This window comes from Colobus angolensis, unplaced genomic scaffold, assembly GCF_000951035.1.
Source record: "Colobus angolensis palliatus isolate OR3802 unplaced genomic scaffold, Cang.pa_1.0 Scaffold198, whole genome shotgun sequence".
Lineage (NCBI taxonomy): Eukaryota > Metazoa > Chordata > Mammalia > Primates > Cercopithecidae > Colobus > Colobus angolensis.
The window spans coordinates 6,290,234-6,316,231 of record NW_012115132.1 but is presented as its reverse complement, the minus strand read 5'-3'; the positions used below and the strand labels follow the sequence as shown (position 1 = coordinate 6,316,231).

Genomic DNA, 25,998 nt, shown 5'->3' with positions numbered 1-25,998 from the left:
AATTAGCCAACTATATACAGTGTTTATATCGTTTTTAAACTTTAGAATAAATTTTTCTAAAATAAAGATTACAATTATTGCAAGTATTCTTGAGCATTATTTCATTATTTCATTATCTTTGATCAATTTTCCTTAATTTTTATATTTTGACCAAACTACCAGAAGTCATGTAACTAACATGCTCCAAAGCACACGACTGTAATGCACATTTGTACCAGTTCTATATTTTTGCACATGGTTTATATTGGCATCCCTCAAAGATCTTATGGGCTAATAATTGTGAAATATATTTTGTGATCCTCTTAAAACTTGAGCCACATCATGTCAAACACCTCTGCTCAAAGTCCTTCAATCGCCTTTCACATCATTCTCCATAAAATCCAAATCCTTCACTGTAACTCGGAAAAAATCCCACTCCCAACTCCACTTTGCCTCTAAATGAATTTCTCATTACCCTCATCTTCTTTTTCACTGCACTCCAGCCGCTGGCCTCCTCGATATTCTTTAAATATGGAAACATATTTTCTCCTTTCAGCGTTTGCACCTGCTGTTCCCTCTGCTTGGAATGCCCTTCCCATGAGTATCCCCATGGCTCTGTCCTTCACTTCAAGTATGTACTTGAAATATCAACTTCATCAGGGTTGCCCTGGCTACTCAACTGAAAATGCTACACTTTTTACCCTTCCCTGCCTTGTTCCTTCTCCTTGGTGCATATCACTATTTGATATATTATGAGTTTTACTTATTTATCTGATTTGTCTGTCTCTGTAACTAAATTATAAGATTCGTAAGTACAGGGATTTGTCTATTTGGTTTGCTACTGTATTATCTGCATTCATAATAGCAGCTGGCATATAATAGGTGCTCAATACATATTTGTTAAATTAATCAGTTAATTATTTGTAGTTCCTTGTATTAAATTATTTTAAGCAAGAGGGATTTACATTGCAAATGAGATCAATTACAATGTCATTAACATGAATGTACCTTTCAGTCCACCACTGTGAATATTTGAGTTTAGCATTTAGATATTTTCTTGGCAACTATAATACCAGGAATTTCAATTTTATTTATAAAGCATCTCAATCCAATTTATTTTACCATCCACTGGATTTTCTTCACCTTTCCAGAACAAGTTTGTGATCATCTTGTTACCAGTTGAATCTAATATATTGATTGATTTGTTAAGTTTTTCATTCAACAAATATTCACTGACCATCTACTATGTAGAAGGCATAGGATAACACCAATAACTTCAGGACCAACAGGAATTTTTCTCTCATAGAGTTCAAGATTGTCCAGGGAAAGATTGGAACCAAGAATTGAAGCATGGGTAGGTATAGGGTTGTTACAGTACTGTACTTAGTTTGAGATTATGGTGATGCCTGACGAGGCAGAGAAAAGTGAGAAGACTTGAGAGATACTTTACTTGCAGAATTGGTAGACATTTGTGAATGACTGGATATAAGAAATAAGAGAAAATGGAGACTCAAGGATGCCTTCCAGTGTACTGATTTGAGGAAATAGAGTAACAACAGTGATACCATTTAGTGGAATGAAAAAGATGAGGAAAGAAACAGGTTTTGGTCAGATAAATGTGATGTTCAAGAAAAGATGCCATGTCACAAATCAAAGTCTTGAATTCAGATCTGGGAAGGAAAGACACACACACACACACACACACACATCATCTGCATACAAATGGCATTTCAAGCCATGGAAATACATTACATCAATTATTTCACAGTTACAGGAAAGATGAGCACCTAGGATTGAGACTTCAGAGGTCACATACAGACAAAGCTTTCTTCTCAACTAGCACGGGAGATAGAGAAGAAACAACCCGTGTTAAAGAAAGAAACCCAGAAAAGGATGTAGTCAAATAATTCAAGGATAGAAAATTATTTTGAGATAAAGGGAAAGCTAAACAGTTGAGTTACATGAATTGGGTTACATGGCATTAGGTTGTCAGAGGGTTGCAATATGTTCCAGTGGAATGATGAGGGCAGACATTATAATGCAGAGAGTTGGGGAATGAATCAGAGATGAGAAAGTAGAAGCAATACGCATAGATAGTAGGATGTTTGGCAATTCAGGAGTCAGAGGCTTAGAGTTTCTTGCAAGTGTGGGTGAAGACATGACATTTTTTTATAGATGACAAATGCGTGAGCATGTCTACAGAGGGGAAAGAGCCTGTGGAACAAGAGAGATTGATAAAACACTGGAGAAACAGCATCATATGAGAAGCCAAGTCCTTCAGTAGGTGATAGATGGTACATCCTCCTTGGATAGAGAAGGGTTCATCTCCTCCATGATGTCAGAGAGAAGGTAAAGATGAGAGTATGAATGTCCATTTGGTGGTGGGAAACAGAGGAGCATGAGTGTATCAGGCAAAGTCCTTGGCTGCAAGCAGACTAGATGATTAAGAAGAGAATAACTTTATTACAAGTATACCCTGCAGCTGAAACAATCAGTGGGAACCAACACAAAGCTTACCTTCCAGAAACAATACCCCAAACTATCTTCAGAGCTAGACTGATAAAGAAACCACCATTGCTACCAGTGAACTCAAGATGTGACATTTGTACACTTTTACCTCCAGAAACTTGGCCATGCAGCTGCCACCACTGTTGCTGCCACCAAGAAAGAAAGAATGTTCTTCTTCACTTCTCTCTTGCAGTAATAACTCCTTATTAAGATCTGGTGCTGGAATATTTGATAGTGGAGGCTATACTTGCCCCAAGGAATGCTGGAAGAGTAAATATCTCACATGATTAGCTTCTATAAAAGGAAATTTTTTCTTTATTCCCTATAAAGATTCATAAAGTGGGCCAGGTGTGGTGGCTCACGCCTGTAATCCTAGCACTTCAGGAGGCCGAGGCGGGTGGATCACATGAGGTCAGGAGTTCGAGACCAGCCTAGCCAACATGGCAAAACACTATTTCTAAGGCAAATACAAAAAAAAATTAGCCGGGCATGATGGCGAGCACCTGTAATCCCAGCTACTAAGGAAGCCGAGGTAGGAGAAGCGCTAGAACCCTGCGGGTGGAGGTTGCAGTGAGCTGAGATCATGCCACTGCACTCCAGCCTGGGCAACAGAGTGAGACTCTGTGTCAAAAAAAAAAAAAAAGAAAAGAAAAAAAACATAAAGTGAAAATTGGGTTTAAATGTTGGATAAGTGAGAAAAAACAATGTATCCCATAATGATCTTCCAGGATGGACAAAATACACTACCTTAAAAAATATTAATAACGATTTTTTTAAAAAAACTAGAGCAATGTTATCCTAATAACATTGATACAAGACATGATAGTTACCTAGCTTCAGGACTCAGTTGTAAGAATGTAACAATGAGTATTTACTCACATTTGCAGACATCGGAATTTCGGACACTGAAGATCTTTCTATTTTAAAAATAGATATTTAACTTAATATATATTTCTAATAAAAAGGTATTTCTGTTCTAAAAAGTCATTCCAAATATTAAACATGATACAAAAAGAATGCTCACAACTGCCACAGTTATTGACCAGGTGTTCTCCGTTCACTTTTAGCTCACCAAAGCCACAATATTCTTTATTCATTTTATTGTTTTTAAAATAGTAAAGCCTATAAATTTTGAAAATTTCAACCCTATGGAAAAGTTTCCCCAAAATAATGTAAAAGCCACCTTGAATCATATCAATGCATTTATAACCATTGAGAAATATGTATACAATTTTAAATAAATGGTATATTAGGCATCTAGCCTGTAATTTCCTTTTAATAATTTAAAAGATGTTATGGGCATTTTTTCATTCCATTTACATCATTATTTTTAATGGCTGCTTACAGTATCCACCTCTTACATTTTAGATCACTCTCCATTTTTCTCCATTGCAAACCACACTATCATGAATATTCTTGAATGCAGAGCTTTTCACAACTCAGGTGTTATCTTCTTAGGGCGAATTCTGAGATCTATAATCAAGTTGACAGTTACTATTCCCCTCTATGTGCCACAGTCAGTGGGGTAATGCAGCAGTGCAGGGAAGGCAGTCAGCCAGTAGCTCTAGACTTCCTTGTGGTTCTGGGGTTCTAAACCAAAGTTCCAGAGTTTCTCTTGAGCCTACTTGGTCATCTGCATATGTTCCATGTGACAAAGTCTCAAAAATTTAGTTATGTGAAAGAGCATCAAGTGTAATCGCTTCATTTGACAGCTATGGAAATGGAAATCCACAGACATTTAGTAACTTTATCAAGTGCACAAAGCTAGTTGGTGAAAAAAATAGTAATAAAACCAAGTTATAGCTCCTATGCCATTTTTCTCATCCATTTCTATGTTAGAGTATGTCATATCAATTCAAGCCATTCTTAGATATGTTAGGCATTTGGAGAAGTAAGTTATCTCTTTCAGGATTTGATTTTTAAGTCATATATCATGTAGCACACCTCTTCCCCCAACATTTGACAATTATCTTTAAAAAGTTGGCAAATTAAAATCGGAATATAAATGAACACAAGTAGCATTCTTGAAAATTCCCCCTAAAACAAATTCTCACAAATCAAATAAATTTAAACATATCATGGAAACATGTGACTAAGCTTTTGATAACTATTTCTAGACAAAATAACATTATGTGATGGGTAAATTTGGCCATTTGTACTCTGGAGGTTCTTACTTGAGACAAATATTGAGTATAGGGCACACTCAATGATTAATTCTGAGGAAAGGGGATTAGTGTCACTGTTTTGCTTGGTGGATGTTTTTTTGACCAATTTCTCATTGATACAGTCTTCCCCAATGCCATATTTTGGTGCCTAACTTAGCTTAAGTGCCACCCAAAGTGTCACACCCTAATAAAAACCCTTACAGACTTGAAAGGCTACATTTTACAGAGCTATGTGCTCTGATAATGAAAGACTTCATTTCACATAGTATGTTAGATCACTTCTGGACAAAAATCAAATGAATGTTTTCCTTTCTGATGGAAACCTTAATTTAGAAATATTCACAGGGCTTCCACTACTCTATTGTTTGTTGTCAAAAGCATAATGGTCGCTGTCTTTTAGGGACTTACGTCCTCAACCCTTTGTAGTACATTTTGGGCAAGAATGTGTAACACATTCACTCTTTACTTAGGCAAAGTCATTTAAAATTTGTATCCAGTTTTAAAAATATTACTAGTCAAATACTATCAATAATTACAAGGTATAATTTAACACTATGTTTTCTTTTCTTCAAGGCTGCCAGTCAAATCTTCATCAAACTCCTTCCCATTCGATTTTGCTATATTATTCACTCAAGATGGCAAGATGGACTATCTACTTGGCTCACTGACCCAGCTTCCACACATCCAGATTCTGCAAGACTGACAAGACTATTCAACGAAAGAGTACATTTTACAATTTTGTACTTTTTAAATTTTGTATTCCAGTTTTTCCTCTGTATCACAATCTTCAGTTAGTCCATAATACTTAACTCAAAGATGGTAAATGCTAGCATGAATTCTACACACACGTGGCCACCACATTAGTAATACTTTTTCCAGCTCTACCTTGAAAATCCTATCCAGAGCCAATTCGTAATCTTTGTTAACATAAATTTCAGGACATCCACTATAAATCAATCTATCTGTTGATCAAACAGTAAATCAGATGTGACATGTGATATTTACTCTCTTAGGCTTTCAGAATGAAGTTTCATCTTATTGACCCAGACTTAACATTTGCCCACATCTTTTTTCAGCAAACCTTCAACTCTTTTTCCCAGAAACTCCTCATGAGCTCTTTATTCCAACCACACCAGTCCGCAAAAATGCCTTTTCCTTTTCAGCCCTGTGACTTCTTACAGCATTCCTCCAGTCTAAAATGCGATACCCTTCTCCTTTCAATCAATACGACTTCGGAAAAGTTCCATTTCTCTCTTACAACCTTTATAGTCCAGGCCTAAATCTACAGTCCTCTATGAGACATATTCGATAATTAACCATGATACCCTTGACATTTCTTGCTACTTAATCTTGTATCATTATTTAACTTTTCATTTTCCTATGTCTTGAATCATTAAATGGGTTGTAGGTTTCCAGCTAATATATTTTCTCTATATCTTACAGTAGCATGGGAGCTCATGAATACAAGTCAATGTTCTAAGTAATTTTTGTTTATTCCCATGGGAGTGGAAAATTGTAAAGGTAAATACCGATAATCCAAGAAGATAATATAGTGGTGGGATATACAAGGAAAACAAGAAAATTATTAATATAATTAGAGTTTTAAAGATAACAATAAAGAAAACTTACATGCTATGACCAAAAACTGAGGTTGCCACGCCAAAGATAATCTGTCCTTGGGAAACAGAAATCATATCTGGAGTTTATAAGCAACAACATGATATATACTACAACAGAGAGATGAATTACCCTAACTCCTCTTTCCCTTGGAGATATATTATCCAACTAACTGCCTGTGCTCTGTTTAGTTTTATAAAACCAAATGAGATCATCCATATTCAGGCTTGTTCAACTCTACTCTCTCAAGTAGCAATCAAACAGCTGTCTTCAGTTGCAACTTTGTGACTCATAATACATTCATCCCAAAATGCCCTTGTACATCTTGTGGACCATATCATCATAATCATAATAATAGTAACACTTAAGCATTGTGTACAGTCTTTTTCATCTTCAAAGCTTGTTTAAATTCTATAATGCACTGCAAACGTGACAAGTTGAAAAGGTATGGAGAGTTTTTTATTGTTATAGGAAAAGGGTGTTGAATGCTGCAACCCTGATTATAGTGTGCAAACCCCTGAGAGGGTCTGCAAGTTGGCAGTGTGCATGCAAAATAAAACTTCAGAGCTGAAAATTATCAGGTTGGAATTACCTCTCCCTTTAGTGTAAATAGAATAAAAATCTTAGCTGTTCGAGAAGTACCAACTGGTAATGTGATTATTTTCTGAAAGTGTAGCACTAAGTCACCGTCTAAGCTAAGTATCTCATTAAACTTCATCTTTTAAACAAATGAATGTTTTGCTGCTCATTTACCAAACCAGTATGCACTCTTACATGCTCATCTTTTGGAAATAGTTCTATACATTCAAGCTACACTTAAAATTGTAGTTACACTGTTATTCTTACCAATCACCTGACTCTGAAGCACATTAATCTGCCTGCAGGCTCCACTTGCTGTAACTTAAATGACACTTTTTTTGTTTGTTTGTTTGTTTGTTTTTTGTCTAATGTATTCTTGGAGCTTCATTATTTTAGTTGTTTTGGCTCTCATTTTGAAAAATCAAAATTGTCCCAAATTTCCTTAGCTGGATCTTGGAGAGAGAGAGAGAAAGAGAGAGAGAGAGAGCGTTTGTTTCACTTTTGGACTTCCATATGGTTGTGAACTGACTGCTGACCATCATTTTCTATCATCTACTACCCTGCTTTGGTCAATTTTTTCTCAAGGAAGTTATAAATTTGTCATTACTGTTTTTACTGGTCAGGCTAAAAGAAGTTTTAAAAAAGCTACACCTATTTGCTTTATTGAAATTAATATATAACAAGAATTATTGCAATAAACTATTTTGTAGGCCACTGACTCCCCCGATTCCAGGTGGATAGTGGGGAGTGCAGATGCAAGCCAGCTCTTCAGTGAAAGATATTGATGCCGTGTTGATGTGTAAATCCTGTTCTTCAGCTCTGCTGCTGTGACCCAGAGTAAGACGCCTAAGCAACCTGGTTTTCCTCCTATTTTCTTTTTACTGGTGGGCGGGGGTGAGGGACCAAAACATACCTCCTTCCCCTGCACCATTCTGTGTTTATCCAGAAGGTTAGGAACACATTTTCCCTGAGGATCCTTCCTGACCCTTCTGTAGACCCTCAGCATCCTTAATCTGGGTCATGACCCAAGGAAGGGAGCCAGTGATCTATGACAATTCTTAAGTAATTTTCAAGTTCATAACAAAATAGTGTATTTTCATTTATTTCCACAGATATCTTGCTTTATACTTGTTTGATTTATCTCATTATTTTGGTAACCATTTCCAGTCTTCAGGCTTATTCACATTTTAACATGTTTCTTAGTGTTGACAATTTAATAAACTGTTGGCATGCATCTAAACTGCATTAATATAGATGCCATTCTCCCATCTTTAAGAAGCGAAAGGAAAAGATACTTGTGATCTTCTTTAAATATCTTTATAGAACAAAATAAGTGGCCACTTAGCATCTTCTTTGTATTTTGGCCTGTCTCCCATGTAATTTTTCTTGCTGGATAACTAATTCAGCAAGTATTATTTGGGAAGAAAAATTAATGTTTTATGAAATATGAATGTATTACCTTATGTTTTATTTCATTTGGAATTCTTTTGCACAATGCTGTTTTTCTTTGAACTACTTCGCTCTTATGTTATTATGCCATTTTCTAAGTCTTTACATCTTAAGATTATTTTTTATATTTATAGTTTGATTAGTTTACAGAATTATATCTACACTAACCCTTCTTATTTTTGAACAATGATGAAACTCGTTGTAGTGTTGGATATAGGATTTGAGAGTAACACCTAAAATAAAGAGCAAAGGAGTACAGCAAAAAAAAATTTTTCTTCTTTATATAGTTTGAAGGTCTTGAAGCTGGAATGGGTGGGTGGGCCATGATTTACCCTTTGGCAAGTCTGAATTCTTGTTGTAATGAGATGTATTATACATGAGGTTTGCTGTACTACATTATTTTTTTTCTATCCAACTACATATAGTACCTTTTGCCTATAACGTAATGCTCCTATGAATACTCCATTATCGTGATTAAATCACCTCTCTCTAACTTCAGCAAACATTAAATCTTATATAATGAATATGTAAAATCATATTAACTAAGTCTCTTATATTTTGCATATGTTCAAAATATTACTTGATTTTATCAGTCCATAGTCAAGTTTATTAAAAACTTATGGTGTAGTGAGCAAGATTTGTCATATACAATAGAACTGCTTTCTTTTTAATTTTTAAAGGAATATCTTCACATCTTTCAAACCAGTAAATTAACTTTTCCCCAAAGTTTAAAACTCACCATTCCCTATAAAATATGCACTGAAGTACTAGCATTTTTAAGGGTGTGTTCTATTTTAGAGACTTTTCTTTTTTGCCCATGGTTTATTGATTTGAATGTGCATTTCAAAAGTTTCATCTTCAACTGACTTAAATTTCCTGAATTTGGAGTCCCAAAATTTTATAGCTATACAACTTCTCAAGCCATATATTACTATATAGGCTGAATTTGAATAGCTTATAGAAACTGAGAGTAAACATGGTTATATTTTTATATTATCATAAGCCATGGATATAGTCAGGAACCATGGATATAGGAGTCTACTTTCTTTAATTCAGAGTCAGCTTTCTCTGTAATAAATTTTTAGCAGAAAAGGCTCTGAGAATCCTCAACCAGGTGCTCATTTCTGAATCTAGCAATCTCTATTTAACTGAACTAGTAAAGAGAAAATGATGCCGAGCTTGTGTAAGTACACAATTTAAACATGTTTCTTTGATAACAACAAATCAGATAAAATATCACTATATATATATTCATAATTAAGATTACATAAATGTTGTACCTATGCCAAGAAAGAAAAGTTAAATACAATTTTTTTTCAGGGATATATTTTATGATGACATCTGAATGTAGTTCTCTACGGCAATGAAAACTACTATATTTAATAAACCTTTAGTAAATATTTAGCGACTATTCAGGATTTTTTGTTTTCTTTCTCTTTCTTTCTTTCTTTCTTTCTTTCTTTCTTTCTTTCTTTCTTTCTTTCTTTCTTTCTTTCTTTCATCTTCCTTTCTTCCTTTCTTTCTTTTCCTATATATAATAACTGGCTGTTAGAAATGCTTAGAATCAAATAATCATAGAATTGAAAGGAGCTTAAAAACATGACCAATTGCCCAAGCAATGAAGAAATCCCTTTGTTCTGTTCAGTCTCTGCCTGCACACTCCCAGTGACAGGAAAATGATTGCTTCACAAGATAGGCGGATCCATTTTTCTGGTATTTCTAATTGAAAGAAACCTCTTCCCTGGTTTCCTGCAACATCCACCAATTGTTCCTGGCTACGGATTCTGGACCTGCTCAAAACAATATATTCTCTGCCATGTACTTCTCCTTTACATCACTAAAGATAATTCTTTCAATCTCTTTATTCTAAATCCCTCAGTGGTTTGCAACTGTGATTGAAGCACCCTTCATCAGCCTGGGTCATCTCTGGACAGGCTCCAGTTTGACAGTATCCTCCAGATGTTAGTGCCACAAAAATTGCAAATAAGTGTCCAGATGAGCTCTGATCAGTTGTAGGTGCAATAGCAATATTGTTTTCCTTCATGTGAAAGTGATAGGCCCATTTTGTAATACTTGTCACTCAACTGGCTAATATTGATAATCTTGACAATTAAAAACCTCAAGACCTTTTCCCATGGCTTTTGATGTATACGTTTTCACTCATCCAGAACTAGCAATCAGTTTATCACCTAAAACTATCGTATTGCTTTGTGTTCGTGTTGTGATTTGTAATGATAATCAAAAGTGAGGCAGTTTGGCAATATTCGTCTTTAGGTTTCCCATGAAAATTTCTAGCGATGACTGTATTTTTCCCACTTACTTATATATCATCTATTTGATAACATAATCTTGAATTTGACTGGGGGTTGACAAGTTTCCTAGCATGTAGTTGATGTAATGTGCTTTTTCTCCTTTTAGAGAATTGGGACATTTTCATATCTTAGTCTTTTGGCACTCTCCTGTTGTTCATGATTTCTTAAAAATTACCAACAGTGGTTTCATCATCTCTTCTGCAAGTTCTTTCAGCACTATGTGATGTTATTCATAAAGAGACCTGAACTCATTTGAAGTGCTAGCTACTTTCTATTTTCTCCTCATCTATTCTGGAATTCCATTCCCTCATAATGATGTTTGTCCTAACCTCACCCGTTTGAAGATCATGCTTCTTGATAGAAAAGTTGGAAAAATTGTTGAATAATGATGCTATTTTTTATTGTCTCTTAACATTACCTCCTTTCTTAGCAGCGAATGTAACCCTTCCTTGCTCATGTTCTAAAACAAAATAGCAATATTAACAAAACAACAAAAGTCTATTTTTCTTTTTACCATTTTGATCATTAATAATGAAAAGTCTTAATAGTAAAAATTAGGGTATGAATTAGGTATTCTTATACGGTAGTCACAGTGGACTCTCTAAAGTGGAAATCACTGAAAGAGTTAGCAAATAGACAAATCCATGATGAAACGTACATTTCATATTATTCCATGTAAGTGAAAAGAGGATCTCTAAAATTTATTTTCTTTTACTTTACTTCTAAAGTTGATAAGTTGCAGTAAAATCAGGAGACAGGTTTGTTTTCAAATTGAAGAATAAAACTTGATTCAAAATCAAGTCTTTGAGATTTATTAGCAAATATACTCATTTTTTGTGATTTAAACTTTGCATGTTGAAAAGCCTCCTTTTCAAGGATATTCTGCAAGATAGTAAAGAGTGTATTCGTAAACCTTTTGCAGATTTTATAATGGATTAATGGAAGTTCTATGAAGACAATATGGATATGTGGCCCTGTAGAAGACAGATTTGTTCCTCAAGTTTAGTGATCCTGGAGTAAACAAAAAAGCAGGGTTTTGAGGTCCTTAAAATACTTTGTGAACAGTTTATAGGACATTTTGGGTTTTCCTTTTAGTATTTAGGAGATAATATGCATTGGTTGCTTAACATATGGTTAAATAGATTTATTTACATAGGTTTGCCTATACTAAATACACGTCAATATGTACACATTTATATATGACTCTCCGTCTAAAGCAAACATTAATTAACAGCTATGCATACAAATAGACACTTTCACTACATCACTTTTCTAACCATACATATAAAAACATTTTGAGTTGTGCTATAAAAGTGCTAATGTTTCAGAGAAATATGACTTTATTTTTACATATAAACATCTGCCAAAACAGTGTATTTTCAGATAAAATAGTTGCAAAACTTAAACTTCTTAAACATTAATTAATAATGCATAGAAGATGTTATTATACAAAAAGCAAAGGTAATACTAATATTGGTTTCTCATGTTCAAGAATTTCTGTTAACATCTTTTAAGGGAAAATCTATATAAATTAAACAAACTCAATAATGATTACTCTAAAAATTGAAATATACAGAAATATTGCATCATATTTCAAAAATAGACAAAAGTTTGAAAGAATACTTAAAAATTGTCATGGTGGGACAAAGTTAAACAAATAGTAGCACAACCAGTAGGAATAGTTATAATATTTCTAAACATATAATAAAATATCTTATACAAAAGAAAGGGAGATGGCTGTTAAGTTATAGAAGGGCTTATTTAAGCACGCAATGATGAATATCTTCCTGGGGTGTATGTAAGGGGCTATCACCAGATACCAGGAAATACAACAAAACATTCAGCAACAGCTCGTGGGATTTAAACCCGTTGTTTGCAAAGACATTCTTCTGCATCAGGCTCAGTCCAAGTAGGCTGTCAACATGACTTATGTCATCCTTGCTCTATCCCCACCCTTGTGAATCTACCTCTATGTAGTTTTATTTACTTTTCTTTTAATTCTCTGCTTGCCTGCATACTTTTCCCCTACTTGGTCAGGTTGCTGATGCTACAGTAATAGACTTTAATCTATTTTGTTTATCTCTGACTATTATAGTTGTCAGGCATAAATAATTCCAGTATTAATTCAACTTTTGCAAACTGCTGTATTTTCGTAACAAATCAGGGAAATGGGACTAACCCTAGGGTTTATTAGTTGGATTCATTCTGTTCCATGATTACAAACTGCAGGCCATCTCACATCTAATGTCACTGGGCACAAGGAAAATAGAAGAGATTAACTATCTGCCTATGATTGTAAAGCCTGCATCTTCCTCTTTACCACTATGTCCTCATCAGTGCTTAGTACATTGTAGGTGCACAAAATATATCCTGACTGTTCAGCAAGTCAGTTGGTCACTAAAATCTAATTATTACACAGACTATTAATGGTGTTCCTGTTCCATCAACCTAATAAAAATTATATTAACTATATGGACAATTTAATTGTTTCTGTTCTGACGTGTATATCCAGTTTGCTATCTCTTTTGTTACTGTAAAAAAAAAAAATTCAGGGTTATGAAATTGAAAAGGACCCTAGATGCCATTTTGTAGATGAGAAAATTGAGGTCTACTATAATTCAAACCTACAAGTAGAATTTAATACTCTTAAGGACACCAGTAAACACAAATTTTGAGCGTCATTACTGTATGCTAAGCTATAGCAATAAATTAAACTGAAAACATTCCTTTCATCGTAGAATTTACCTTCTGCCTTTCCTACCAAAGAAGTTGATCTATAATAGGTGTGCTATATATATAGTCATGCATCCTTTAATGATAAGGGTATATTCTGAGAAATGCATTGTTAGGCGATTTAATCCTCTGTGGACTTCCTAGAGTGTACTTATACAAAGCTAGATCGTATACACTTTGGGTAGACGGTATAGCCTATTGCTCCTAGGCTATGAACCTGTGCAATGTATTATTGTATTGAATACTGTTAGCAGTAGTAACACAATGGTAACTATTTGTGTATTTACACATACAAAAGGTACAGTAAAAGTATGGTATAAAAGATGAAAACATGGCACCTCTGTATAAGTCACTTAACATGAATGAAGCTTGCAGGACTGGAGGTTTGTCTGGGTGAGTCAGTGAGTGGTGAGTGAATGTGAAGGCATAAGACATTATTCTACACTACTGTAGACTTTTTGAACACTGTACACTTGAACTACACTAAATTTATAAAAACATTTTTCTTTCTTCAACACTAAATTAATCTTACCTTACTGTAACTTCTTTCCTTAACAAAGTCTTAAATTTTTAAACTTTTGACTCTTTTTATGTAATAACACTTAGATTAAAACACAAATGCATTGTACAGCTGTTCAAAAACATTTTCTTTATTCATATTCTTATTTTATAAGCTTTATTTTCTATTTTTAAAATTTAATGTTATTTTAACTTTTTAAATATTTTGTTAAAAACAAAGACAGAAATACACACATTATAGCCTAGGCACACACAGAGTCAGGATCATCACTAGGTGATAGGAAATTTTCTGCTCCATTATAATCTTATAAAACCACCATAGTATTTGTGGTCCATGGTTGACCAAAATATCATTATGCAGGGCATGATTCAAATTCAGTCATGTACATTAGATAAATAACTATTGCTCACCCTGTTGATTATGAAGGTGAAATTTTCATCCTGGCCTCTGAACTCCTAATATTTGTAATTTTTCTGAAGCATTTTGTTGCCTCTCTGATAATTACCCAAACTGTAATTTTTAAAGTAAGTTTGAAATGAGATAGTAACTTTCAAATTATACTTAGCTTTTTGTAATAGTTATAAAATAAGTGTGCATTCATAGAGGTGGGAAAGGATGGATTATTCAATCTGCTATATGGCAGGACTTCTCTCTATGTATAGTTTAAATGCAATTACTCATGCGGGCGTGTGTGTGTGTGTATTTACACACATGATCTCAATTCAATTACATATGTATATGCATATATGCATACATATAAAATATGTGTGTATATATGTTTATGTGTGTTTATTCTCACTTAATTCAATAACTCCACAAGCATTATTCATCCTATTTCACAGACGTTCAAAATAAGATTGAGAAAAAATAAGCATATCTAGTTATTGACATAAATGGATTTTGACCTCAGAGCTGTCTGAATTCAAAGCCCATACTCATGATCACACTTCCTACAACTAATCCTGCACTGCAAGCTAATCTGCCAGGAAATTAACCTTTGCAGTGTGACTTACTCTCCAAGGGATCTTCAGGCTACCATGCTACATTGCACCTGGATTCATCAGGTGCTTATCTTAGGGAATTCCACCAAAACCTAATGCAATTTTCAATGCCAGAGAGAAAATTCGATGCTGAGTTAAACCACCAATATAGAGTGCATTTTTTGACTTAGACTCAGCTGTGATTTAAATTTCACTTATAAAAGTAATATGAGCTATCTAGCAGAAGACTATGAATTTGAGTCACCTTAAGAAATTAATATTCCTGCTTTCAAACTAAAACGCATGCCAAATTCAGTGGACATAAATCTTCTTGGAACCCTGCTGCACTGGAATTTGTTGAACACACTCTCCTGAAACAGTCTTTTCCCTCCGCTCCACATGTCCTGGATGTCCTCCGATATCTGACTGCCCTTTATTTTCTTCTCTCAGTCCCTGTTGTTCTCGGGAACTCTGCATTTCACTGCTTTTCTAAGTCAACATATTCTCCCCATTTGATCATGTCCTGTCCTGATTTTAACAACCAAAATATAGACGGATGGCTGTCAGATCTTCATTTCTATCCAGACCTTTTCTGGAATCTATGGTTGTGTAAGTCCAAACGCCTGATGAAGTTCCCAATGCTGATCTCCTATTTTTCCCATCCAAAAATTAAAATTATCATCTCCCCCACCTTATTTCTTCTCACCTGTTTCTTACTCCACATTTCCTTTGTAAAGTGTTTGAGCTCCTCCAGTCTTTGAATACAAACTAGGTCATTTACATTTATCTCTATCGTTTGTTAGTGTGTTAGCCTCTAATGGAAAACCTACACCACTTTCACCCCTCCAGGCCTACATTCACGCTTCTCAATAATTCGTAAAATCAAACCATCACGTAGCCCCAGTCAGTCTAGATCAGTGTTCCTTGAATTTTAATGGGAATGCAAATAACCAGAGGATCTTGATACAACAGATTCTGATTCTGTAGGGTTGGAGCGGGAGCCTCAGACTCTGCTCCTGGGTTATGCCCATGCTGCTGTCTGCAGATCTCACTTTGGAATTATCTCTTTACTCATCTCGTTGCCTCCAATTTGTTTTCTTCTGACAGTCTCTTCTTACACTGATTCTAGAATGAGCTAGAAAATTGGCCATATCTTCTGCTTAAAATCTTTCTTTCTCAAGCATTCTCAGTCAAAATCTTGGCTTCCTAGGTCCAGACATCCTGCAACATCTCACAGATTTTAAAGCACTCCTACTATAAGACTCATCTTAGGTGCCTCTTCTTCCAGAAAGCCTTCTTGGATCTGTAGCATTTTCACTCTTTATTCCCCACATGTCCCTAGAAATTTCTTTCTATGTGTTTATTTCCTGTTTCTGCCGCATATTAAATGAAGAACAAGCTCTTGGTCACCTTCGTGATCTACTGTGCCCAAAATAGTGCTTCTACACACGTTATGTTCAGTACTCGTTTGCTGAGTTAAGCTGAACATATTAAAACTTTTTACATTACACTTTCAAAAGTACTTCAGCCTCTTGAAGGCAAAATATGAATATGCCATCATATTTTAGTGGAAAATTACAGAATAAGTTTGGAGCATTGGACCACTTTCAGAAACAGTGGCAGAGAATGATTCAATAAATGAATTAGAAATTTTATTTCTTCATAGCACATTTTGCTCATGGGCTTTAAATAAATATCCTATTTTTATTATCTGAAAATATAGAAAAATATATCATATTACCTGCAAGTAATGCCATGTTGATGAACAAATTTATAATTATAAATGCCAAATGTTATGAAAAGAGAAGACATAAAGACACATGGAAAGTATGCTCGTTACAGCCGCAAAGTGAACTCAGTAGTAATGAGATGTGGGGGGAAAAAAAAAAAAGATAAAAAATGCAGCTTATTGCAATCTCCAGAATATATCATAACATCTCTTTCTGAAAAATGTGGTATTAACGTTAAACTATGTTGTTTCATTTTGAATATGCAGACGTCTTATTTGAAATGCGTAATACATTCAGCTAAAATATGCTGATGTCAGCTACAATCACAGATGAGGTAAAAAAACAAAGTTTGGGTTTCCTTCTGACTGTGTGTGGATGACTTATTAAATGTGCAGGTACAAAAATGGTCCTATTGGTAGATCGGCAGCTGCACATTTTGCTCCCTGCTTCGGCAACATACCAGGGAAAATTTGTGATTGATGACCTGTGGAAAGATTAGAAGAAGGAAAAAAATGTGCTACACTTGCTTCTCTACAGGCAGACTGAATTTCCTTTTTTCAAAAGTAACTATTTTATTCTCAACGCTGTTTGCACGTAGGCAAATTCAGTTGGTTTTAATGTTGTTGTTTTTTTTTCCAGGAGAAAATGTAAAGATAAACTAACTTGGTTTATGGACAAATGACCCTTATTACATAACTGAGATATGAAGTTTTCCCTTTAAGATAGTGCAGTTATGGGCTTTTGAAAATTCTTTTAAGAAACAAGTGATACTCTTAGCACAATTATGACATGTGTCACAAACATGAACCAAACCAGTTTCTATGAAATGATCGTTTATATAACTTTCAGACTTGCACTTCCTTTTTTTTTTGCAATGGAAAAAAATACGTTATATAATTCACTCTTACAATTTAAGGATTGAATTCCTCTAATTTTACAGGTGCAACAGTCTTTAATTGTCTACACATTGCGTTCTTTCAAATGGGTGAGGACTGCCCCCAAAGAGCATCACTATCTTAAAGAAACAGCTTCATTTCCCTTTTCTTTCTCTTCTGTAGATATCATGTTTTCTTTGAACCATTCTTACTGCTTTGTAGAATTCAAAGAAGCATGACTGACCCACTTTAAACTTTTGTAAGGAAAACAACTTCCTAATGACCGTCTCTTTAAAATTGGTTTTTCAGGTGGAGTTTGCATTCTGATACATGACAAGATTATAATATTCTTGAAGGCTACTTAGTAAAGTATTTATGTTTACTCTGGGCCCTTTGAAAGTTGAAGACAATGCTGCAGTCTATTCAAAACACATTAACATAAAATTACCTATTGAAGAGCCATTGGCAAAGCCGGACTTATTGGAAAGAATTCTTGGTGGTGTGTTGGAATGGTAGATGGATGGGAGAGGTCAGAGTAGCTGCACCCACTCGTACCACAAACAACTTACTTCTAGAAGTGACCCCCTTCGGTGACTTGTAAACCTACTAATGTTAGCTTAACTCGCTTCAGGGAAGAAGAGTTTAAAGCATATTTGCATCTACTTGACACCTTTTATCGAAGAACATTTATGAAGTATCATTATGACACAAAATGGTCGATAAAAATGAAGCAGGGAAGAAGGAAAAACAGGATTCTTAGAAAGTGATTGGTACTGAGATTTATATCAGGAAATTTTAGTAACAGAAAAAGTATCCTCGGTAATAAAATTTTTTCATAAGTAGCTGCTTTTAAATTACCTTAAAAATATTAAATCAACATTTTAAAAAAGTTGAGCGAGGAGCCTTAAAAGGTTCTATTTTTTGCAGAAAGATTAAAATGAAGCCCAAACTCAGCTTAAAATTTTTTTCATCTGTGGAGGAATATAAGAAAAATGAATTCATAAAACTAGGGAAGAGTATCAAATGACATGAAAGATAAACTGACGGTTGTCTTTCTTAGGCACTGTCTTTCTTTTAAAATTACGCAACAATCAAAAGAGAAATGCCAACAGTTTAAAGAAAATATGCTGACATTGGATTATTTTCTTTTTAAAGAAGTACCTTTTACTGGGAAGGAAAATGTATGGCAATTTTAAAACAGGCTGCAGAATATCCAGTTTGTGGACGTTTAAATTACTGCGAGTAATACAGTTGTTGGGTATTCATTCAGAATAACATTTACAATAATTTGCATTCTTCTACATATAAGAAGGTAATAATGAGAATAAATATAATATTTTTAAAAATTCTGTTTTATTCACTCCAATAGATAGCACTCTTCCACCTTCTCCAAATGCAATCATCTTCATTGGACCTCCCTGCAACTCCCTCCTCCCACCAGTATTTCCTTTTCTATTAGGTATTGGAAAGAACAAGAAAAAAAACCATTACAGTTTTTTCTCTATTGGTTCAAATAACAACATTAAATATGTTGATCAACGTTGTCAGGTGAAATTCCCCCACTAAGAGCCAACTTCGCATTAAGATGCTGCAGATCAGGTGCGGATCTTATGATATTTTCTTGAAAGACAGGGCCAAATAAAGAAATGAAATGATGCAGACAAAGCACTTAGCACAGGGCACTGCGCACACCAAGGACCTGGAACATTTTGTTATGATGTTGATGGTGGTGGTAATGAATAACGATAATGATAAAATACAAATATACATGGTACAGGTCGTAATCACTATTGTGTATCTAATTGCAAGCAATATTTACTTATACAGTAAGGTGTAGAAACTATTAAAAACTTACTTTTCAAGATCTCCTCTCATGAGCACATGAAAGGATATAACAGATACATACTAGGGTGAATGTTATTAATATTTTTAGGTAAATTACACTATTTTAAAATTAAATTTACAAACATTTGTGGTTTTTTTTCAAGTCAATGGTTAAGTATTTAGCTTTGTCTTTTAAGAAAAGAAACTCAGTGTGCAGCTTGAATCCACTAGTCCTCACAAATCAGAAATGCCTTGGCAATCCATTGAAGCAAAAACTTTAAAATTGTATAAAATGACTTAGGGAAAAGTATTATGTTTACTTCACTAGGGGGATGTCAGCGTTTTGTTTAGGAAGTTAGCCTCTGACATGTGTGTCTGACATATTAAATAGCTGTACGAAATGTATTTTAAACCACTCAGAAATAACCCGGCAACTTAACGAACACTTACCATCGTCAGGAAATCACAAAACATTGAAGGTATTTCTGTGCTAGAGAAATTACTGTTTTTAGTGACATTTTCCTTAGAAGTCCTCTTTGAATGGGGTTTCAAAATCTTTCCTAAGAACCTTGTTTGGTTCTTGTTTCCTAAGAGTGAAAATAATAATAATAATAATAATAACAATTGCCAAACTTCAGAAACGATTGTTTGGGAATTGCTCAGATGTAAAACTTAGCCAACCACACTTGTCTCAATAATTTTTTAAAAAACTTGTGAGATGTGAAGCCCAGAAGCGAACACTCTCCCTGCTTCCTAGGATGCTTGTGAAATGCTGAAATGAGACATTGCCATCCTGTGATCTGCTGAATGTTTTATGTGTCCATATCACTGACCTAAAATGTAATAAGAAAGTAATGCACTTTGCTAGCTCTGTGAGGGAAACGTACCATAACAGTAATCTGGCCCATAGAGAATTCTGTTATCTACCTATATTTCAATTAGGATAAAATTTTTATCAGGTCAAAATAATTTTTAATCATAAATGTTCAGTTTTGTTTTTCTCTTGCAATTATTTTTAAAAATTTGAATGAACAACATGAATAAACAAAGAGAGTTAGTCCTATTCCATTCTTTAGGGGCCTAGGAGGCAATTTGACAGTCCTAAGTATTAGTTAGCATTTAGATTTCAAATATGACAAAAGACTATTTGAAAAAATAAATACAATCTTTTAAAAAGATTATATCAGAATAAACCTTTTGGCTTAAAGGCTGTCGAGTGTTTGTTTTCTTTGCCAATACTTTACACAGTTCCATAAATAAATACTCTTTTTTCATCTCTAATAAAATCCACATACCTGGTCTCAAATTGCTAAATCAAACTGCTCAGTATGTTTTGGATAAAGTTACTAAGCCAATCCAGAGAACTCCTGCCTGAGAAACACCAGAGTGACATGGTCTTTTGGTAGAAAGCAACTGAAAGCACAGTAACAAAACAGTATTCTAGAAAAATGTAGTCATAGCATGGCTCTTTGATTAACTTTTAGATCCAGTTTGGATGCTTGCCGAAATAAGTATTTATGAAATATTTCCCTTTGCTCTTCCAAAAGTGCCCATTGCTTTAAAATGTTTGCTACTGCGAAGTGACTGCTTTTTAAATGCTGTCAGCTACTTAGAATGATAGGACACTCTTTGTTTGTCAGTTCATTAATTTATTTAAGATGTGTGTATGGTCAGATTCATGAAGGTAATAAATCTGTTTTGTAGAGACAGATAATTACTTTAACATGGCAAGACACAAAAACATAGAACTTAATACAAAGTAAGTTTAACATATGCACAATAGAAAACAATAGAAACCAAATATTAATAGTAAATAAAAAACAGTTCTCAATTACATAATAATTGAAGAGAACACATTTAGAAGTTGAACATTTGATATTTTCTCCCGCTAACAAGCTTGCCTTATTGCTAGATACTTTCCCACATTACAATTCCACCAATGCCACCGTATTCAGATCTCTAGGGAGCCCTTTCCCCTCTTGAAAATACTTTGGGGTTTCACAAAAATCGATTGCCTGTCTCACTGGATTGAACCTCAAAGGCTCCTTTGACGCAAGTGTTATTTTGATCACGTGAACATGGTTTCCATTTTTTAACTAGATTAAAACATGCATGAACAAACTGCTTATTGAACTTTAATGTTGCTTTGTTGCTTTGATGGTTTACAGATTTCTATTTCATAGATGGTTTTCCCCCCATACATTCTAAAAGTGAAATGATACATTGTAATTTGAATGATAATTCTGTTTTGATGATTTAATTGATAGCAGACAGAGGGATACAATCCCTGCTTTTCCGTTTATGTTTTTCCCCCTGCTGAACAGATGAGACAACTAGGAGTTTCATAAACATCTGTAAATAATTAAGGGATGTTACACTAAACTGTATTTCCTTTACCTTCACCCAGGCTTTTCTTGAGGAACTACATGGTAATCTTGATTCAGAGAAAGAGCACCTTCTTCTTGTCACTCAGAAATCGTTGCCCTTTCTTCCTGTTAGTTTAGGTGATGATTAAAGGCAATCTTCCCACATTAATTTTCATGACGCCAGAGAACATCTTCCCACATCTTTTGTTGTTATCATTACAATAGTCTTTGCATCTACTCACTTCCCCTAATTCTAATTCATTCTAATTCTCTCTTTTTCTTTCACTTTTTTCACGTTAGTCTTTCAAAGCTGTTCTTATGCTTTTGAAAACCTGTTTTCAAAATGCTGGGGGAAAAATCATAACATGGCTTCTTCTAATCTGTGTGCTTGATTCTGTAGCAATACCATATTTTAGAAGATATGTTCATCTTTGTATGGACATGTACAAAAAGGAGAGTGCCAGCTATTCAAACCTGCTCCACCTATGTTGCATCCAAGAAGCTATTCATTTCCATTTATCAGCTATTAAAAAGATTAGATTACATTCTGTCTCTGACTTTCAGTGTGGAGCATCCTCAATGGATAAAATATATGTATATGCATTCTTCTACTAAAATATCTCTGTTGGCTTCAGTCCTAACAGGAGCTTACAGACTTGTAGAAAGAAAAATTCTATCAGCAAACTGAAAAACAAATCAAAACACTTTCATTGAGTGCTGTTTGGTTATCCTAACACATATAAGGTCAAAGACTGAGAAGCTGCTATATATTTATTTTGACCTACTGCCTCGAGTTTTTCGACGTTGTTTTCTATTTATGGAAAGTCATAGCCTTGGGAAGTCTTTATGGCATTTGCTAGATAAACTGTTTTTCTCTAAGTTCACCTTCTAAATTCCTCTCTCCACCCCTATCCCCCAACGTCAGGAAAGTTTGTATTATTGATAGTTGGTTAGACTTTTCCACTGAAAAGTTCAGGAAAATGGAGTGAAATTTTAATTTTAGTCACCAAGATATTTATAGGAGGCAGAAATATAGTTGGGGCAAAACTTTAACAATGTTTTAAAGTCTTTGGTAAGTCTAGTTTTGATTTTGCACTTCTACTGAAATTGTAATTTACGTGTAGACTAGTGCACCTAAGTCGTCAGCTGGAAGAATTTTCACAAACTGAGCACTCTCATATATCCAATACACTAGACAAGAAACAGAACAACGCCAGTATCTGAGAGGTACCCATCATGCTTCTTTCCGGTCCCCCCACCCAAACAACGCCAACAACTATCCTGACTTTTACTTAATGTTTTTAAAGAACTTAGTGAATAATTATAAAGTGAACACCCACTTTACACCCACAACCCAGGTCAAGAAATTGAACTTGATCAGCCACTCCAAAACTCCTTGTGCTCCATCCTAATCACAGACACTTGCTTTCTTCAAATGTAACCGCGCTCCTGACTTTTACTTTAATCATTTCCTTGCCTTTATTTTTCTGTTTTTTGTCATGCATGTATGAACCTCTAGACATGATAGTTTAAACTACATTTAACTATGATACCTCTGTTTCCCGAGCATTTTCAATCGAACAAGTACATAGAACACTGATTCGTATTTACTTGCTATCGACAAAACTTTAACATTGGCAGTGCATGCTGAAAACCTTGATATTAAGAAGTTTGCAAGAGAAATAACTTAAAGTGTGTTAGACAGTGGTCTGGAAGAAACAAATCAGTAACTAGCACTCTAACTCCCCTTCTGAAGAGGCTGGGGAATAAAGCAGCAGGGAGGAAAAATGAACTACCTTCTCTTAACTGGGTTCTTCCCCCAGGCCAAATGTTTGATTACTCACAGACGGATTTGCATTTTGCCTGTTTGTACCTTACCTGGTATATGAATGAACAGAGAACTCCAGTCTCTAGCCCTGACAGTCCCTTTTACCTTGTAAAATCACATTTATTCATCACCTCATTAAATTGAAGAAAATGAACAAAATATAAACAAGGTAGATGGGGGAACACTAGGGGTGGTCTTCTATTAATTCTAAACTAGAAGAGATTGCCCCAGGAACAGGTAGGGGATAAGTCTTCATGGTCATTGAAAGTCTTTCCTTCTTTTGTCATTAGAATTTCATTCAAAAATGGGTCCAAGACTTGGGGGTGGCATGTGTTGGTGGAAATTGAGGAGATACACAAAAAGTCACGTACACACACACACACATACATACACATGCACCCGGAGGAAAAACACACACCCTCCTCACCAAATGTGCTTGTTGCACACAGTATTTCTTTTGGCAAAGTTTAGACATGTCTTTCTAGTTAACAAATGTATTCTGCTGTCAGCTCCTTTAAAAATTACACCCCATGCTTCATGCCAAATAACCTCTTTAAATATTAATAAATAACTCAAGGTATCTTAGACAGTCTGTGCTTGAGGAATTATGCTAATGCTTTCAATAGAAATGACGGAGGGAATCCCCCTTTCAATATTTGGCCCAGTAGCAGGCTTCCTCCAATGCAGCCTCCAAACTGGTGCACTCCTGCAAAAGGGGTAAAAAAAAACAAAACCAATCAAAAAGATGTCAGTTTATTTTATTCCTATGGGCTATGTTTTGTGCATAGACCTGCTGCAGGCCCCTCCAGAACCTTGTGGTTTCATTGTCAGGATTCTCTATTGTTAATTCAAACCAGGCCATTCTGATCCTAGCTATACAACCGACATCCTGACGTTTGCTGCTTAGATGAACAAGAATAAAGAGTCATCAGTAGATAGTTAGAAGAACTCACTGAATCTGCGTCTACTGCTTGTGTCCATGTGGTAAGACCTTGAAGGAACTCTCTGATTAATCCCACTGCTGGGGGATATGGCTTGGATTTTAAGCACAGTCATCATAACTTGTATATGTGTATGTTTTCTCTAGTTTATTCCAGTCAGCTGATTTTATTTTCCAGCCTATCTCTCACAAATTTGCATTAATCAAAGCAAAAATGATTTTTCTCTGAATTATCTTTAAAATATTTCAAATTATCTCTTCAGCAAATCACCCTTGTTACATGGACTTTGCCCAAGAGATGCAAACAACTTTGTAGATAGTCATCAACTAAGTTTCATGACATCAGCAAAGGCTGAGATAATCTACAGAGGAGTGTAAGGATACAGGCAAATGATCTTATGAGGTGACCCTGTGACTCAGCTTTCTTCACAGAAAGGAGATTAAGAGAATCTTGACTCCAGTTCCAGCTTCCCCCAAACAGAATATCAAGCAAGAGCTTTCTAGCTATATCCCCCTGTTCATCGACAGCAGGGTTAAAATATAAATTAAATACTATTTAGTTGTGTTATTCATTCATATTGAGATTAATAGGTCTTTAAAGCAAGATGCCTTATTTAAATGTTTCCATTTTGTTTTGTTCTGAATTGGGAATATAGGACATATAGAATATTACCAAAGATGATTAAAAAATTACTATTCTATAATGCAAAAATACAAAATTAATTAATATTTGGGTAATATATGTATGTATACAGTTGTTATTTGTGCTAGTTATTGCTACTAAGATCTGTTTCTAGTTTCGATCCATATTCTAACATCAAATATGTATTTTTTCCTCACACAAACAACTCATTCTCCAACTCTCTGGACACCACCTGGGTGTCCAACAATTTTCTTCTTCAAAGACTACCCAGAGTTAGCACCAGACCCCACAGGTTAAGGGTTCAATCCCACAAGACTGCCTCAACTTGACACCAATCACATGTCCAGGCCATCTGAACTTCTTAACGACCAGCAATAAACTGGAGGTTCCCATGATCCTCTCTTCAGGTTTTGTAATTTGTTAGAACAGATCACAGAACTCAGGCAAGCACTTTACTCACAATTTCCAGGTTACTACAAAGTATATTAGAAATAATACAAAAGAACAGGCAGATGGAAGCGTATATAGGGTATATAGGGTGATGTATAGGTATGTATAGTGTATAGGTACGTATAGTGTGATGTCTGTAAGAGTCCTGAACATAAGAGCTTTAGTCCCCTTGGAGATGGGATGTGCCACTCTCCAGGTGTTTGGATCTGCTCTCTGAGCCTGATCTTTTATGGTTTTTATGAAGGTTCCAATTGTAGGTGTGATTGATTAAACCACTGGCCATTGGTGATTGATTCAATCTTCAGTCTTTCTCTCCTCTTTACAGGTCTAGAGGTAGGGCTGAAAGTTCCAACCCTCTAATCACATGGTTGCTTCCTTTGGCAACTGCCCCCAATCTGAAGACATCTGGAGGTCCACCAAGAGTCACTGCATTAGCATAAACTCAGGTATGGACGAAAGGCGCTTATTTTGCTATGCATAATAAGCGCCTTTCATCCATA

The 25,998-nt window shown here is 35.0% G+C and overlaps 1 protein-coding gene across 1 annotated transcript in view; it reads right to left on the bottom strand.

Annotated features, from left to right (window-relative positions):
- TRPS1 (trichorhinophalangeal syndrome I) overlaps nucleotides 1-19,861 on the bottom strand; it is a 291,848-nt gene extending 271,987 nt beyond the window's left edge. The window contains exon 1 of the mRNA XM_011941095.1: nucleotides 19,722-19,861. The gene's annotated coding sequence lies outside the window, so the exon portion shown is untranslated. The remainder of the gene's footprint in view (nucleotides 1-19,721) is intronic.
- Between the last annotated feature and the right edge of the window lie 6,137 nt (nucleotides 19,862-25,998).